Genomic DNA, 18,910 nt, shown 5'->3' on the forward strand with positions numbered 1-18,910 from the left:
CGATCAGCTAGGTCATCTCATTTGAGACATCAACCATACCACAGTTCCAATTATCATTTCCAGCACAGTTACCACCATGTGTACGGTATGGCGTCTGATCACGGCCTGATCGGCTAGGTCATCTCACTCAAGACATCCCCTTTCCATCAAACATCTTACTTCATCCTTATTTCCCATCTTTTTAAAATATTGGCAACGATTATAAAATCATTCGTGGCATTTGGCCATATTTTACAATTCAAGTTTTCTCTTTGTCACATTCAAATATCATTATTATCAGCACTAATAAGGGCTATCATGTAAGGCATTAGTACACATATGGGCAAACTTGGAAAATCCTAAGCACATAACGGCTTTTCGTACAGTTTGGCATACAACCTTTATTAAATTTTGACATGAAATCTTAACCTTTCTTAACACATATTACACATTTTTAAACATATCCTCAAATGGCAAGATGACATGATTGAGCATTTAGAATAAATATTGAACATATATTATTCAACACAACACATTAGGAATAGTCAATTCTAATATGATCAATTTGGGGACTTACACCAACTATACGAACATCAGGGATGCGATTCTAAGAAGAAGGGGGTTTAGCCAACATACATCAATTGAGTTTCCTTTACACTTTAGAACATTTCGGAATTCTTATCACTTCGATCTATTTTGGAAATACGACATGTTGGACCAAAATTAGAAAGAGGGTCATGATTCTAGCTCATTTTAGCACATTATCAAATACTAAGTGTGCATTAATGTTTTTAAGGCCTTTTTATGAAAAATTCTACCATTCCTCAACCCATTCTTAGCTCACAACCTCCCCATGTACTTTAAGAATACATGCATGCAAGATATCCACCACCATCCCAAGGATTGTCTTTCTAATTATCCCTTTTTTATTATATTTTCAAAAATTAATAGCTAGGGTATAGATTCTTATTTTTAGAATGAAGACCTAGTGTGCTTTCCTTGATAATCTTCAAAGTTTTAAGCAAGAATTGAGGATTAATTTGATGAAGATCACTTTCTCACTCTAGGGCTCTCTCTCTCACTCTAAAGCATCAGATTTTGCTCAAAAATGACCCCTTGCATCTGTTTTATCGAAGCAAGGTCGGGTTATAAAGTTAGAAAAGTAGGGGCCCCAACACAGATCTACGTCGCATATGCGAGCGCATAATGATTCTCCGGTCTGCAAAGTGGACCGCATAATTGGTCCTCCGGAGCTGACATTTTATGCTTCAGTCTGCGACCAGGCAATGGTATGCAAAACTGTTCTGTGGTCGCATAATGCACCGCAAAACTACCATCTGAAAAATCTTAAGGTTGGATATGCTATCGGAGTGCGGCCCGCAAAATGGTTCAGCGGTCGCATAATGGGCCGCAAAAACGACATCAAAAATGGCCAAAAAGGCTGCCTCATTCTGCGGGCCACAGAGTGATTAAGCGGCCGCATAATTTGTCGCAGAAATGCACACTTGTGAAAAACATTTTCCTTTAACTCCTTAGCGTACTGTTCAACCCAAAAAGGTCTGAGCCGCTGCGAGTAAGCTCGCCGCAAAGAATTTCTATTATTTTTAACCCATAAGCCTATCTCGGCACCATGAAGTTTCGGGTTTCTAGGTGTAATTTTATGGGGCCTTACAATTTCGTGATTATATATGATATTTAACATCAAATTTGTAAGAATCAAACTGAAATTTTGTATATGTTTTGAAAACTAAAAATTTGGGATTTGAGAGTCGAAGAGGACTCATATTTTGAAATAAAACACATATATGGACCCATGGAGTTATGGGTAGTCAAGACCTATCCTTGGACTCGGGTTTTGACGAGGGGAGGGGGGTTGACTATTGTTGACTTTTGAGGAATTGTATAAAAATCATAGCTTTACTTATTGGAATTGGTTTCTCTAGCATTATTTGATATTATTAAGTCGATTTTGCTTAGATTTGAGCTTAGCAGAGGTGAATTATAAAGGAAAAGCTATTTTTCAGTATTGATTTGGCCTAGTTGAGGTAAATATCTTTCCTAACTTTGTGGGGGGAACTACCCCATTGGGATTGGTTTAATTTTACTATTTGAATTACATGGAAGACGTGTATATGAGGTGACAAGTGTGTTCACGGCCTTATATGTGAAAATTTGGCCGGTTTAGACTCTTAAGCTTCTTTCATGCATCTAATTGAAGTTTCCCTATCATGTTATTTCTTTCATTGTTAGATTTACTCTTATATGCTTTATTTAAGTTGTTGCATCTTTTATTGTCATGTTATCTTTTTTATTGTAAGCCTATTCTTATTTGAAGTCGTTATTATATGTTATCTCATCCATTGTTAATTTACTCTTACTTAAAGTTGTTACTACATATTATCTCTTTCATTGTTGAGTTATTCTTATTTGAAGTCATCATTACTTGCAATCTCTTTCATTGTGGAGCTTAGTCTTCTGTTTCATTGTGTTGTTATATTTCTTGTGTTGATTTACTTACCGTACTCCCGTGTTATTATTGTTGTTTTCGTACTCAGTGTTGTTGAGCCGTGGGCTATATGTGGTTGTGGTATTGAAATTATTGTCATGGAAATGTGGTGGCATATGGGCACGTGTGGTGCAAGTGGTTATATTGTGTTGTTATGTTTTCCTTTGGCACATGTGGAATTTTTGAGAGGATTATCGGGGTGTTTGCGCGTGAATTGTCCGTGCTATTTTTATTATTGATATTTACACATGCGGTGAGACAAGGTGGGCTATATATGTTGAGTTTGCACATGTGGCGAGACAAGGTGGGATAATTATTGATGCGCGTGTGGCAAGACAAGGCGGACATTTACTTTATTGTTGCGCATGTGGCGAGACAAGGTGGGCTATGTTAGGGATCATTTGTGATAGCCTGGGGGCATTGTTATTGAAGATATTTGTGTGGTGATGTGTCACGCCCCAAGCCTAGGGGTGAGACCGGCACTCAGTGCCTCAACTATCCTTGCGTATCACTTGCGACTAAGAGACTCTGAACATGTAATGTCATATTTTGGCCATGGGACACATTGCAAGATAATGTGCGATGCAAAATATAAAACTGAATAGAGACTAATGCTGACTAAATGTCAACATAAAGCTGGGCCGGCAAGGCTGTCATAATTATTACAATTGACAAGCCAACAAAATATACATACAGGGCCTACAAGCCCAACATACTGTACTAATTGACAGGATATATCTACAAGCCTCTACTGATAGATGTGTTGTGATCGAAACAGGGCCCTGACCTACCCTTAACCTATCTACATATATGCACAAGTGTACTCCAAACTGCTAGACCCGGCAACTCCGAAATACGGGGAGCTTACCAATAAGGCTGAACTCGGGCATACACCTATTGAGAAGGTCTACTCGTCTGTCTGTCTGACACGCAAATGCAGCGCCCCTAGAAATGGACGTCAGTACAAAATAATGTACCGAGTATAAGGCAATATACTGAAACTAAACTGATAATATAATAACTGAAAACAACTGGGAGTCAAGAAAATCTAAAGATATGCTCATCTGCTGATACTAACTCAACTCTCTCAATATAGTGAGTAAAATAGTTGTCCGGCCCTATAAGACTCGGTATATATAATTGCTCTACCGTAGTAGGCTCGCTCATAAGCGCTCGGCCATACTAGGCTCTGTATCTCGACCAATTGGGCTCGCTCAAAAGCGCTCGACCACATTAGGCTCGGTATATAACTTACCATCTGATCTAAGGTTGCCCAATAGGGGCCTACCCATCGATTATAGCTCGATGGTAATGAAAATGGTTTTAATACTGCATATATGTAAATTCGCTCTTTTGACTGGATGAAGGAAATACACAACTGAATATGAAGTCCCAATAAGGAGAATATTACAACTTACAAAACTAGGAAAATATACGCAATTTGCGAGACTAGCAAAATATACGTAAATTCCGGGATATGAATTTTTCTCTATGCCTTGTTATCGAACTTGTGTAATTACGATATCATTCTAAAATAAAGGAAAAACTTAGCATTGACATACCTGGAGTGGGAAAAACTCCGTATACTATTTCGTTGGAAAACCTCGTTGATTGAACGGAATTTGCCTCTGCTCCTTAAGGATTCATGGATGAAATTTGTTTCTGATTCATAAAATTTTGGAACGAATTTGATCTGATTTGGAGTGAGGCTTAGACATTTGATTGTAGCTTGAAATTGCTTCTGCTTTTCACGTTGGTTAATGACAGAATATAGCAATTGGTCTTAGTCTTGAATTGAAAAGGATTTAAAGTCACCAAAATGAAGCTCTTTCTTGAAAATGGAATTTGCTTCTGCTTTTAATATCCCTGGGCAGATATGGTCTTGAAACTTGTTTTCAAGGCATTTCTACTAATGTCATTTGACAAGTCTTACTAAGACTTTAAGATTAAGATCCTTTTGACACATATAAAGGTGAGTAGTTAGTCACCTTAACAAAAAGGGGAGGCTGCCATGTTTTCTTGTGGTGTGATTTGTAAATTTTCTATCCACTTATTAGTTAATTGGGTAATATTATGTTATCCGATAATTAATCAATTACCCACATAATTTAAAAATTACCATAAATTACTTAAAATTCTATTTATTTTCAAAATACTTCATCTATGCTTTATATATTATACTAATGTGGTCATATAGTACCTCTCATGGTACTAGTTTATAATTATCGGGTATTATTACTTGATCCGTATTTTATCCCAAATTGGTCATTTTCAACGAAACTCGTTTTCTCTAATTCGTGCATCCTTTATCCTTCATGATACTTATTTATCGCTTATTACAAATAGCATAATTATGCTAACCTCCAGATAATATCATCCCCGAGTTTACGTCAATTTACTGAAGACGAAACTTTAATGTACGAAAAAAAATGCGAGATGTAACATGATGTAACCTTCTTGTTTGTGTCAAGCATATTACGGGTTTTCTTGTGTTGTTTCCAATGTTCTACTCGGTGCCTCTGATTTTACCTGTTGACTTGTACTGTGATAGTACACTTGCACAAACATATACCGTAACATGTCACATATATCAACCTAGGAGTATAAATCTTGATGCTTATTGTTTATGTACATGAACTCTTGTATACTTGCCTTTTGTGCGTGGATTATTATCGTTGGCACGTGCGTTGTCCGTGCGGATATGAGGTGTTGTTGCGATTGGAACTTAAGTTGTCCGTGCAGATATGAGGTGTTGTTGCTATTGGAACATAAGTTGTCCATGCAGATCTGAGGTATTAAAAGTATTGGCACGTGAGTAGTCCGTGAAGCACGTGAGTTGTCTATGCGGTTGTGATTGGTAATATGGGTACGAGAAGCCATGTGATTATGATTCGGAATTTGGAACCCCTTATGATTATGAGGTGTAGTATCAGGAGGTGATTCTTGTGTGAACCTTGTGAAAGAACGGTTGATTATTTGGTTGTCATTTGTTTTCCTTAATTGGGTTTTGACACTTTAACTGTGTTCTGATTACTTTGTGGCGTTATCATCTGTTTACTCCTTGTTGCTATTGGTTGCTTCTACTTTCCATTTTCTAGCATTATATTATTATTCTTTCCATGTTTAGCTTTATATTGATATTCGTTCCTCTGTTAGTTTATATTAATACTTGCACAGGTTATTATGTCTAGTAGGTGTCTCGACTGTACCTCGTCACTACTCCACCGAGGTCAGTCTTGATACTTACTGGGTATCGCTGTGGTGTAATTATGCTATGCTTCTACACATTTTTGTGTAAATCCAGGTACCTTTGAGTGTGCTAGTCGTTAGCTAGATGTTGGAGAATTTCCACGAAAACTTCAAGATATACCTGTCACTATGCTCGCAGGCCTCGGAGTCACCTTTTGGAGCTTTACATTGTTACTTTTTACTTTTATTCCAAACAGTGATGTATTTGATATTCTTAGCTACTCTTGGAAAGGTTTATGACTTCATGCTGTCGGTTTTGGGATATTGTAAATCTATTGATGGTTGTTGGCTATGTATGGCAATTACTAATACATGTTTAAATGTTAAATGGTTTAAATCTATTAATAATTCGGTATGTGTTCGGCTTACCTAATCTTCTAGACTAGGTGCCATCACGATATCCAAAGGTGGAAATTTAAGGTAGTGACAGCTGCAATGATAGTATGTAGGATCGGGTTGCACGCTGCAACAGTATTATGATGAGATGTGATCGTTATGCTTATTTTATGTGTTTGGGTTCTACTTTGTGGACATAGTTCATAAGGATATGTTCTATATTACCTCACTTGTTAAACTTACTTGGTAGCTTTCTTATTTGACCCTCTTACTATTATCTATTATATTTGAGTTATTGCTTGTTTGGTGTACGGACTACGTTGTGAGGTTCCATATGGCCTTTAGTGTGAACTGTTGGTTGAGCAGCTTATACTGGGGGAGACAAAGTTTTTGGATCTGGAATCTGTGCTATGACAATGTATGTTTGGAAGAATAATACCATTATTCAGTTCAGAATTTGGCAATGGTCATTGTTGGACGAGAGAACTCCACGACTTATTGATTTAATAGGTGGTTTATGAGTTTTTGCATATTTCTTAGCAGTGTTGTGCCATGACCCGACCAAGGCTGCGACGGATAACTAACACTAAGTGCCGATCATCAGTAAAATTGATGATAACTTGATAATCATTAATATAAACGGGTAAACTAAACAAGCATAAGCATAGCTGATAAGAACGGTAAAATTTAGAAAGTTGACAACTCGAACACACGCTGACATATAAAAACATACTAGCTGTACAGATGTATATGTACAGGCCTCTAGGAGTGCTGAACTGAACAAGTACTGGACAGAACAGGGCCCCGCCATACCCAAACTAACTGACTGTACATATACTAAAAGATAAGTAACTCCAGGAGTAAATGAAGTGACTCCAATAGCTGGTGGATGGCCTACTAATGTGGCTCAAATGCTGATCTATATGTACATGTGCGGCATAAAATGCAGCACCCTGGAAGGGATAGGAGTATGATATGTACAAATTATGTAGGGAGGAAAGCATATGTAAAGCATACTAAAGTATGACTGTTAGATAGAAATCTAAATATAAGCTGAAAGCTAAACAAAAGTCTGAACCAGCAATTGATTTAGAACTAAACCGAAGTTTAAGCTGAAACTGAACAACTATTTGAACTGGTACTTGTCTGGTATTATGGGTTATATCCACCTAGAAGGTAAATATATAATCAACAGGCTCGGTTGGTGTTATGGACTATCTCCCCCAGCATATAATCAATAGGCATTGCTGGAGTTATGGGCTATCTCCCCCAGCATATAATTAATAGGCCTCGCTAGTGTTATGGGTTGTATCCCCCCATCATAATTAATTTAAGTATGTATAAGGCATAACACATGTGGCAACATCATATGGACTTAAGAGATCATGAGGAAAACCATAAATAGAATCACAAACGTAATCTGACGCTCATATTCCATAAGTTGGACGGAGGAGCCTATCGTCATTTTAGGGAGAAACTGAGTATGTACATGAGATACTAAGGTTAATTAACTCATTAGTATCCCTCTATAATTAGTTTAGACAAAGGAACTCAAGATTTGTCCAACTCTTCAAGTTTTCAAAAATTTCAGCAGAGTTTCCCCTAAAACTGGATGAATGATCCCCAAAAATAACAGCAAGCACTACAATATACACGGGAATGGATATACATACAAGATGATAGCATCGAACTAAATGAGATCCACATATCCACAATAGTTTCAAACGATCGACAAAACGGAATTGTGAATGTAATGTTGACTCCTAATATCTAACTTGTGACATAAAAGTCTAAATATAATTTAGGAATAATCTAAGAATTAACACATTTAAATTAATATTATACAATATTAAATGAAGCTATTAGGATAATATGGGGGTTAGGTATAAATAAAAATATCAAAGGAACAGAACAAACGAAAGTCTGGATGGCATAGGCCAAATTGGCAATTTGCCATTTTATTTTTGTTGTGTTTTGAAGTTCCAATATAAAATATTTTATCCCATAATTCATATATCAAATTGTATAATATACAAGGATACAATAAATGGTGATATTTCCCTTAAAACCCCTTAAAATATCAAGAAGAAAGGTGATAACATAGCTAAACTAAATCATGCCGAAAACGAATCGAAAACCCTACATACCTCTAGTGTTCTTACTTCCAAACCTTGTTCCCTTTTATCCACACCCTTACATATGCTTGTATTACTAAAATACATAGTTAAAAATCTTCCTTAGCCATGAAGCTCTTTCCAAACCACGAGTTATAAGGAGAAGGGGGATGGCAAAGTCTTACATATATCATAAGGATCGCGTTGATGTGTTCTTCTCTTGACTTTGAGTTGTGGATGATGGAATTGCTTACAAAACCCCAAGGATGTATTTAGAATGTCTATATAGATTTTTTAGGTATGATTTGGGTCGAAATGAGCCTTAGAGACAAAGGCTACATCTTTATATATCAAGATAATCCTCAATCGACCTTTTTGGTCCCAAAAGGAGCTGCTTGCGCTGTGTCGCGAAAACAAGAATATCTCTTCACTTTGACATCATATCAATGAATAATTTAATGTGTTAAATAGACTCGTAGATATTCAATTTGGTGGGTAGATCACCTCGTAATTCCAATCACATTGAGAGAAAATCTCAGCAACATTAGACCTAAATTTTAAATAAAATTATGAATGTAACTTGCGACAACTTTTGTCGACTTTTTGTTTCCTAACCAGTTTGACTTCAAAACTTAACACATGAATAAAACACCTCATAATATCACTTCCTTATAATGTTAATAGTATTACCCTAAAAGTATGGGTAATGACATTCCAAACTTGCCGTTTCGACGAAATTTATTTTCTTCGATATGCTTAGCTTCTAAACCTTCCAACGCTCCTGGCATCTGCAGTTCATGATCTTAAATATTTGTACCATTCAAGGTAACATTATTAATTTACTTTATGTACTTTCTAAGATGATATAATTTCTAAGCTTACATCAACTGACCTATGACGTACTTTTATGTATGAAAATATGGGGTGTAACATCATTCCCCCCTTTGGAATATTCGTCCTCGAATGTTGACTGATGTGCTTATGAGTCTCATAACCTACAACTCTTACGAATACTTTTATACTGTCCTTTCCATCTAGGAAACTGTTTTGCGAATAAATTCAAAGGCCGGAGTATTCCCCCTTCTTTAGGCCTCTTTATCACATTACGACCTGTGGTCATAATTCTTTCAATCTTGTTATTGTTTATACCTTCTGGCATGCAGCCTGTATGATTATCCTTGTATGTGCGCCTATGCGAATCTTTTTTTCTTTTTCCTCTCACTTTGTGAACATATACATAATGCTAGGCATCTATAGGTGTACTGAGGTTCTTCGCTTAGTACTTTGTCGAACTTACCACTATTGACACATTTTGTTTCAAAGTCTTAGTTATCTTTGTTGCATCTATGTAGGTCATATATACCATAACAATTACTTCGGTTTACTATTACCGAGGTCTTCTACCCAACTCCAAGTTACTCTCTCGTAGCTTATCTTTATACTATATGTATAAATCTAAGTCCTTTAATGATTTCTCATTGTTGTTCATCTTAAGAATGGCAGCCTAATCTCATCTCATACTTTGGGAATTTTATCTATCTATTATTGATTCACCATAATATTGATCTATAATCTACCACTGATAACTTGAAACCTCTTACGTAATACATTTCCACTAGGGCCTGAGGCCGTAGTTATGTATATGTATACTTGGGGCCGACGTCGCAGCTTGTGCACATATATATTGGGACTAAGGCCACAGTTTGTTTATTCAGATAAACAAGTGGTTCATCATTCATAAGAGGGATTATTCATATCCTTACTTCCTTAGTTCAGTTTAGTTATCATTTTAGTTACCAGTTATCAATTATCAGTTTAGTTTTAGTTTCATCACATACAATTCTTTCTTTATGTTGTTTTATATACCGGTGCAATTCAAATGTACTAACGTCCCTTTTACCCAGGTACTGCATCTCACGATGAAGGTAACAATTTTCAGGTTGACAATTCAGAGCGCTAGGATTCTCGTACCAGCTATTTGGTGAGCCCTAGTTCTTTCGGGGCATTATCATTACTTTATAGTCTTTCAGTATTTACAGATAGTTGATGTTTTTAGTATTTCATTAGAGGCTTCATAGACTACAATAATAGTTTGACAGAGTCGTATGCTTTTCATATTAAGTAATGTTGGCTACAGATATATTTCAGACTTCTGTTAGTGTTTCCGCACATTTATTTATATCATTTAGACTTTCAGTATATCAGCATGTGTTAGTTTATATTTCACATTCAGTATGTTATGATATCACATGTTGATTCAGTTAGCCAATTGGTTCGCTCGGTCATATATAGTTAGGCACCGGGTGTCGTGTTGTGTCCAGGCCCAGGTTCAGGGCATGACAAAGCTTAACAGAGTACTAGGTTCAAGTGTCCTATAGAGTCTATGAAGTCGTGTCCAGTAGAGTTTCATTCATATATGTTTGACGGCCACGCATATAAATGGTTAACTACCAACACATTTAGGATTGTCTCATTTCTTTCTACTCTAGATCGTGTCATAAAGCTTAGAGCAATAGGTAACCTTCTCTTCCTATTGAATTCTAGATGTATCGAATGCCCAAGCGACGGGCAGGAGAAAACCCAAGGTCCTAGAGAGGATGATTGCCTTTCTGGTATAATTATGGAGTACAGGTTGGAAACAAATATTTGAGAGGATGTTGAAAGTGATATACAGTGGATAGTAGTACATATCAGAGCATAACCTTATCAAAAAGTACGAAAGCAGTTATCATGTTTTAAGGTTATCAGTTTACTCCAACTACCAGTTATACAGTCTATCAGTTAGCAGGTTTATGGTTATTAAGTAAGCCAATATTTAGTTAATCAGTTATCAAATCTCAAATTTTCAGTTCATTCAAATTCTATTGACTTGTGAGTGAGTATACAGTGATGCCTATGGGTGCTGAAAGAAAAAGTAAGTAACAGTGATTATAGAAAAATCTTTGCATGTTTTAGGTCCAAAGTAAGACCCAAGACTTGCCAGATGGTGCATAAAGTGATTGATCAGACAATGGTATACTTTGAAGGACAAGTTTGTGTATGGTAGTGTATCCGTATGTGTTTTACCGCAAAGAAAAAATTCATTTTAATTCTTGGAAATGGATTCACATATTGGATGATAATAGTTTAGATGTCAGACCTCACAGTATAACAGGTTAAGAATTTAACAACAGTGGGCATAGAATTGATCACTATAGTTTTGGACATGAAGGAGTCTAAGGGGAAAATACGTAGGAGTCAGAAACGTTTGTTATTATCAAAGATGTGTTTCTCGTGCAACTCATGCGTATGACTAAGAAGATATTATGTATGAAGTGAGAACCAATAGTAGTCGATATTGAATTAGGGAATGAATTTAAGTTGTTCAGATTTATTCAATCAGAAGTAGAAAGTACCATGTTAGTAAGTTACTATAAGCAACAACTACTGTTGTGAGGTAAATGATATAATGGTTCCCTCTTAGGTTATGGGACTAAGTGTTTACCCTGGATGTTTATAGTCTGATATGATTTTGAAGTGTATAGAATGTTGGGGGTTAGATATTTCAATTTCTTTTAAGACAAATGAATTTTCCCTAAGTGTGATCCATGTGCATAGTTAAAAAACGATAGTATGCGACCGTAGAATAGGGTCGGATGGTGATGCTAGTAGGTGGTTAGTAAAACAATAGTAAGTAAGTTTTGAGTGGATACAGTGAATTAGCAATTTCAGCAAAGCTAGTAGAGGTACGATTTGATTTACTTATCTAGGTTAGCACTACTGAGTGGGTAACATTTTGAAATATTGAACGCATGTTGGAACCAAAAGAGTTTAAGATAAACCCAAAGTATAGTGACAGTGGAAGAAAAAAATTGCTAGCCAGTAAGAGAGCAAACAACAGGAGAATAGCCTTTAATAGTTATCGGAAAGGGGTTTTCCCAAGATTGACAGTGTGACCAGAGTTAAATTATTATGATTGTTGTGAATACATTAGCTTTTCATCTATGTAAGTAATTTAGTTTTTCCTAGTAGGAAGATTGCTCAGAAGTAAGTCGGAAGATGAGTCATCATTGACATAAAGTGCAAAGAATTGTAGAAGATAAGGAAAGTTATTCGGATTCCAACAAAAGAGAAGGATCCGCAAGTACAAGACCTTAACCTTTGGTCTAAGGGTAAGATGTGAAAATTGTTTGTAAGTCCAGTTGGAGATTTGAAACCTGAAAAGTTAGCATGCGATAAAAAAACTCAGTTCAGTAATGAGGGAAAAATGATATAATTATCAAAAGGAATGTGTAAGAAACACGAAGTGAATTGAATGATCATCGAGCGTAGTTATTGTTGATAAAGCGATCATAGAAAAACTATAAAATCATGCACAATTATGTGTCACGAGGGTAGTTCCATTGCAAGAGACTCTAATCTTTGGAGTATTGGTCAAAGACTTAGCTCACAACAATTCAATAAGTGTTTTTAGAAAGTACCTTAAAAGAAAATCAAGTATGGGATGTATAGCTCATGATTGAGGCGGATAAGAGAACTACGGCGAAAGAGGTTCACCACTTAGCAAATCTAGGAGTTCGGCTTTCTGACTCCGAAGATGGTGGAGTTGTTTTCCAGAACAGGACTTGTTTATCTTAATAGCCTAAGTGAGGGAAAAGCAGTTTGATGACCCCTACTTGTTATAGCTGAAAGAGGGGATTCACGGGCATAAGACGATGGCTTTTGAACAAGGAGGAGATTATGGTACTTTGAGGTACCAAGAAAAATTTTGTGTCTAGACATAGATGGACTTAGAGAAGGAGGATCATGTTAGAAGCCCATAATTCCAGGTATTATATCTACCCAGGTTCCCCCCAAAGATATATCATGATCTCAAGGATTTATTAGTGGAATGACATGAAAAAGAACGTTGCAAACATTGTGTCCAAGTATCCAAACTGTCAGTAAGTGAAAGTCAAGCAACATGAAGCTAATATTTTACCACAAAATACATATATTCTTTAGTTGAGATGGTAACTATGGACTTTATAACAAGATTATATCGCTCATTTTGAAATCATGAGTTGATTGGGGATTGTAGTTGAACTTACCAAGCCAGCACACTTCTTGCTAGTAAAGACCATGGATACAACAGAAGATTATGTGAAGTTGTACATTCAGGAGATCGTCCATTTGCACGGGACTCCATTGTATATCATTTTTTAGATTGTGGTGCTCTGTTTACAACGAACTTTTAGAAGTACTTTCAGAAAGGATTAGGCACAAGAGTAAACCTCAGCTCAGTTTTTCATCTTCAGTTTTGATGATATGTTAGTTAATTCCTTAAATGCAGGAGATCATTTAAAACATCTCCAAGAGATGTTTGACATTCTAAGGATGTATAACATGAAGCTTAACACGGAGAAGTGTGCCTTCGGGGTTTTCTCCAATAAATTCTAGGGTTTCTGGTCTTACAAAGAGGGATCGAGGTAAATCCTGACAAAATCAAATATATCAAAGACATCCCAGGCCAGCTAACAAGTGTAAAAGAAGTACAGAGGTTTACCTGTAGATTGGCGGCTCTAATCAGGTTCATATCAAGGTCCTCAAAGAAATTACACCACTTCTTTTCACTTTTGAAAAAGAAGAATGACTTTGTATGGACCCCAGAATGTCAACAGACACTGAAGAACCTAAAAAGGTACCTATCCAGCCCTTTTTTTGTCAAAACCGAGGGAAGGCGAGCAGATGCTAATTTATCTAGCAGTCTCGAAAGTAGCAATAAGCATCGTTTTGGTTCGAGAAGAAGAAGGTACATAGTTTCCTATTTATTATGTTAGTAAGATACTATCAGGAGTGGAGACATGATATCCGCACCTCGAAAAACTGGCCTTAGCTCTCAAAGTTGCCTCTCAAAAGCTTAGGCCTTATTTTCAATGTCATCCAATAGACATTGTGACAATCTTTCCCTTAAGGAATGTCCTTCATAAGCCCCGGTTGTCGGGTTGATTAGCTAAATGGGCAGTCGAAGTTTGTGAATTCGACATAGAGTACAAGTCTGGGACTGCTACAAGTTTTGGTTGACTTCGGGCCAAATTTAGTCCAGGGTTAATGCCTTTGGATGCTAAGAAGCAGTGTTAGTATTATATATGGTATCGAGAGTTTGGACCTTGTTTACGGATAGAGCCTCCAACATGGCTCAGGGGGAGACCCTGATACAGGCCATTAAAACTATGTCGTTAACTAATAATGAAGATGAGTACGAGGCTTTGGTTGCAAGACTCGATCTAGCTTGGGGACTGGGTTCCGGTGTAATCGAGATAAAATGTGACTCCCATTTGGTGGTGAACCAAGTGTATGGAATTTTTGACATAAAGGAGGAGCGCATGCAATAATACTTCAACAAGGTTCAAGCATTTCTTAGACGATTTAGAGAATGGTCAATAGTCTACATCCCAAGGGAGGAAAACGTGGAGGCAGACGTGTTGGCTAATTTGGGCTCATCTACAGAGATGAAAGGATATGATTCTTACGGGGTCGTCCAACTGTTGCATTCGGTACTAGATGTGAACAACTATTATGAAGTTAATTCAACCAATTTAATCTGGGACTGGAGGAACGAGTTCATTGAATATCTCAGACATGGTAAATTACCCGAGGACCCAAAATCATCTCAGGAACTACGGACAAAGCAGCCCGTTATTGTCTAGTTGATGGACAGTTGTACAAGAGGTCGTTCTCAGAAGCAAACTACATGATGAGGGAATTCCATGAAGGAATCTTTGGAAACCACTCCAGTGCAGACTCATTGGTTCTCAAGTTAGTCAGGGTCGGATACTATTGGTCCCGGATTGAACAAGACGCAAAGACATTTGTACAAAAGTGCGAAAATGCCAACGTCATGCACAGTTAGTGCATCAACCAGCAGAATTGTTGCATTCGATGCTGTCACTGTGGCCATTCATGAAATGAGGGATGGACATAATCGGCCCCTTACCACAAGGGCCCGGGAAGGTAAGATTTCTTTTGGTTTTACCTAATTATCTTACTAAATGGGTTGAGGCAAGTCCTTACCAAAAGATCGGATAACGCAAAGTGGTTGACTTCATATGGGACCACATAATTTGCCGGTTTGGAATACCAAAGGAGATTGTTTGTGACAACGGGCCGAGTTTGTAGGTTCAAGAGTCAAAACGTTCTTGAAAGGGCTAAAGATCAAATGAATTACATCTTCATCATACCACCTGAGTGCTAATGGACAGGCGGAGTCAACCAACAAGGTAATTATTCAAAACCTTAGAAAAATTTAAAAAGATTCCAAGGGCAAATGGCTAGATGAGCTACCGGGTGTGCTACGGGAATATCGGACCACGGCAAAGTCGGGCATGGGTGAGACATCCTTTTCCCTCGTATACGGTTCAGAGGCTTTGATACCTGTGGAAGTGGGGGAGCGGACCTTAGGTTTCCGGGGCAAATGAAGAAGCGAACAACGAAGCATTGCTGGTCAAGCTATATTTACTTGAAGAACACCGGGATCTAACATACGTGAGGATGGTGGCCCAAAATCAAAGGATGGAAAGGTATTACAACCGCAGGATAACTCTCCGTTATTTCAAAGTTAGAGATTTGCTTCTGAGGAAGGTTACTCAAAGCGCTCGGAAAGTTAACGTTGGAAAGTTGGGATCAACGTGGGAAGGACCTTGTCGGATATCAGCTATAACCGATAAAGGCTCATATGAACTGGAAAATCAAGATGGAGTCAAATTGTCGAGCAACCGAAACCTGACTCACCTCAAAATGTATTATTGCTGAAGATCCTTGCTGGTACTAAAATTATGTGTTGCACTCTTTTTCCCTTCGTCCAGTTTTTGACCCAATCAAAATTTTCTGGCAAGGTTTTTAACAAGGCAACAACGTAAAGCATACTACGAAGGGAGGATCATTGGAATAAGGCAAGACCTTTAATATCAAGGCACTAAATATTGTGTGGAAACAGCTTGTGGATGGTTAAATAATCTTTGGTTTGATGGCAAGTCTCGCCACCCAAAACTTAAATAGATTATTTAACCATTCACAAGTTGTCTCCATCGATGAAGCAGCAATATAAAGTATTATAAGATGAATAAAAGACCTTAGGTGAATGCAAGACTTTTAGCATACGAATTCTCGTACTTAGCGGCCCAAGAGTGCCACCAAAATCGGGTACTTTTAAAATCGTGATCAATGACTTATCGGGATCAGGGACTGCACGATCAGCCCCGTAGAAATAAATTGTACAAGTTAGCCACATGTACCGGTAGCTTTATTTATTTAAGCAAATGAATGTTTATGTAAATGTACTTTTGAAGATAGAAAGAATAAATCAAAGTTCTTTTGTGTTTTTATCTCATTTCTTGTCCGAGCGATAAGTTAATTTATTTTATCATTTGAGAGTTAACAAAAACTTCAAATGCTTTTGCCGTAATAAAAAGGAGACGACCTCTTCATGAGCATTGTAAACATAAGAGCCCTCTCTTATGGAACCCTCATGGTAAAGGGTAGATTCTAGAAGTGTATATTCCCGGAATCAAAAGCTATCGGATGCAAAATATTCTCGAAGCTTTATCAATTAAACATAAAAAGAATATTTTTGCACAACACTTAAGGAAAAAAGTTTATTTATTAATTAAAGAACCAAACTTAGTAAAACGTTTTGTCATAATTACAAAGGTAAAAGAAAAAATTTATACATCACTCTTTACTGCCAGAACCCGAAAGGAGAGAAGGGTCTTCATTTTCCTTGGCGGAAGAAGATTGTTCCGCTTCCGATTTGTGGCCTTCAACTTCTCCGGTCTCCCCTTCAGCTCCCGAATACTCAGAACTAATATTTGAGAAGTCAGATGCAGCGGACCGAGTAGGAAGGTTCTCACGATCAGTTAACTCTAGTCCTCGGGCCTAGGCAATGCAGTCATCGATATTGGCAATACCTTCATTGACCTCCTACAAAGTCTTCATATCCATATTATACATGGTGTAGGTTTTATCAAAAATAAGGGAATCTTCTTGATTTTGGAGTTTTGATGGGAGCTTGTCAATTTTGGCCTAGATCTCTTCATTTTCAGCCTTCATTACACAAAGTCTAAAATCGAGCTCAAGGTTGGTGGTTGAGTGAAGCCGATTTTGCTCCATGACTCTCTTGAGCCTCTCTTCCATTTTGGCCCTCCTCTTCTCGGCAGTAGTGGCCTCCTCGATTTTGGCACGTAAGCCAGCCTCCAATACCAGCAGGCATAGTATCGTGAAGCTCGGCCTATTTAGCCTTTGCTTCCTTGAGGTTCTCGTGTAGCTGGGTGGCTTCTTGACTATGAGCCATTATGTCTTGCTCGAAATATTGCAGTCTGGCCTCGAGCTCATCTATTTGAGAGATTCTGGCCTCTAATACTAGGAGGCGCTCGATAAGCTGATTTCTTTCAGCCAAAAGTTGATCCCGCTCGGAAGCAAGTTCTTGTTTATCTAGGATCAACCTTTGCGACAGTTAGAATCAAGGAGGTTGGCCTAAAAAAGGTTAGAACCAACGTTATTATTACAAAATATAAACGAAAAGAAGATAGTAAGGGGTTAGAATTTTACCTGTACTGAACAATGTATAATGTTGTTTACTAGGCACTCCCTAGAAAGGGAGTCCATCTTTTTACAATCCTTCGTTGAAGCCAGCGGCTTCAGGTAATTGGCAAGCTCCATCGGCTTGGAGAGAATATGGCACTCCTTTGAAACCGAAAGATTGGCACTTCACTTTCCACGAGGATCTTGGGAAGGTGTCAGGTAATTATTTCCCAAGTTCCCGTGGCCAGGAGGCCATGGAAAAGTGGCATTCCCTACTTTTTTTGTTGATGGTGGTGGAGGAGAAGCAGTCGGTGTTGATGGAGAAGGGAGAGCTAGTGTCGATGGATAAGGAGTTGTTGGTGTTGATGGAGAAGAAGAAGCTGGTACGCATGGGCGGTAGTTATCACTAGCTCAGCAGTCGGCGATAGAGGAAGGTTAGGGGCCAATCTCCTCAGACCAGGAGCATCGACAGGGATCGAAAAGCGGGAATAAACATTTTCAACCAAACTCATTTCCCCCCAAATTTCTTGAACTTCCTCCGACGATAGATTTTGAAGCTCTACTGGCTGAGAACCCGGTTGAGATGATGAAGACCTTTTTCTTCTTTGAAGAGGGGTACCTTCATTATTAGCCCCTTCTTCATCATCAATAACCATTGTGACCGGTTCAGTTGATGATCTTCTCACTCTCTTCTCCTAAGCCCCAGTCGAGGAGGTTCACTTCCTCTTTGGTTTCTTGCTTTTAAAATGGGGACTACGATATGAGGCATCCCCATTGGAGGCTCGAGAAGATCCACAAACCCTGCTCTGGTTAAGGTCATTCCGTAGTACCCACTCGGCTTCCTTGGGGTCATCGGGAGTATCAACGTCAGGGCACACAACAGAACCCCTCGGAAGCCTTATACAAGCAAATAGATAGTTAGTAAATTGTTCTTAGAATGTTTAGACAGATAAGATTGAAAGAAAGAATAATTTTGCTTACCATGATTCTTGGCTCTCCACTCGTATTTAGGAGCCATTTATTTTCATCGTGGGATTTTCAGAATAGTGATATATAATATTTTTTTGAACCCATTGGGATAGTCCTTGAACCCGTGGTGGTTCCCACTAGGTAGCTGGAATAAAGAAAATAAAATGTTAGTTAAGGAGAAAGGTTTTGCATGAACAATAGAAAATAAATATACGAGACT

This window comes from Nicotiana tabacum, chromosome 6 (assembly GCF_000715075.1).
Source record: "Nicotiana tabacum cultivar K326 chromosome 6, ASM71507v2, whole genome shotgun sequence".
Lineage (NCBI taxonomy): Eukaryota > Viridiplantae > Streptophyta > Magnoliopsida > Solanales > Solanaceae > Nicotiana > Nicotiana tabacum.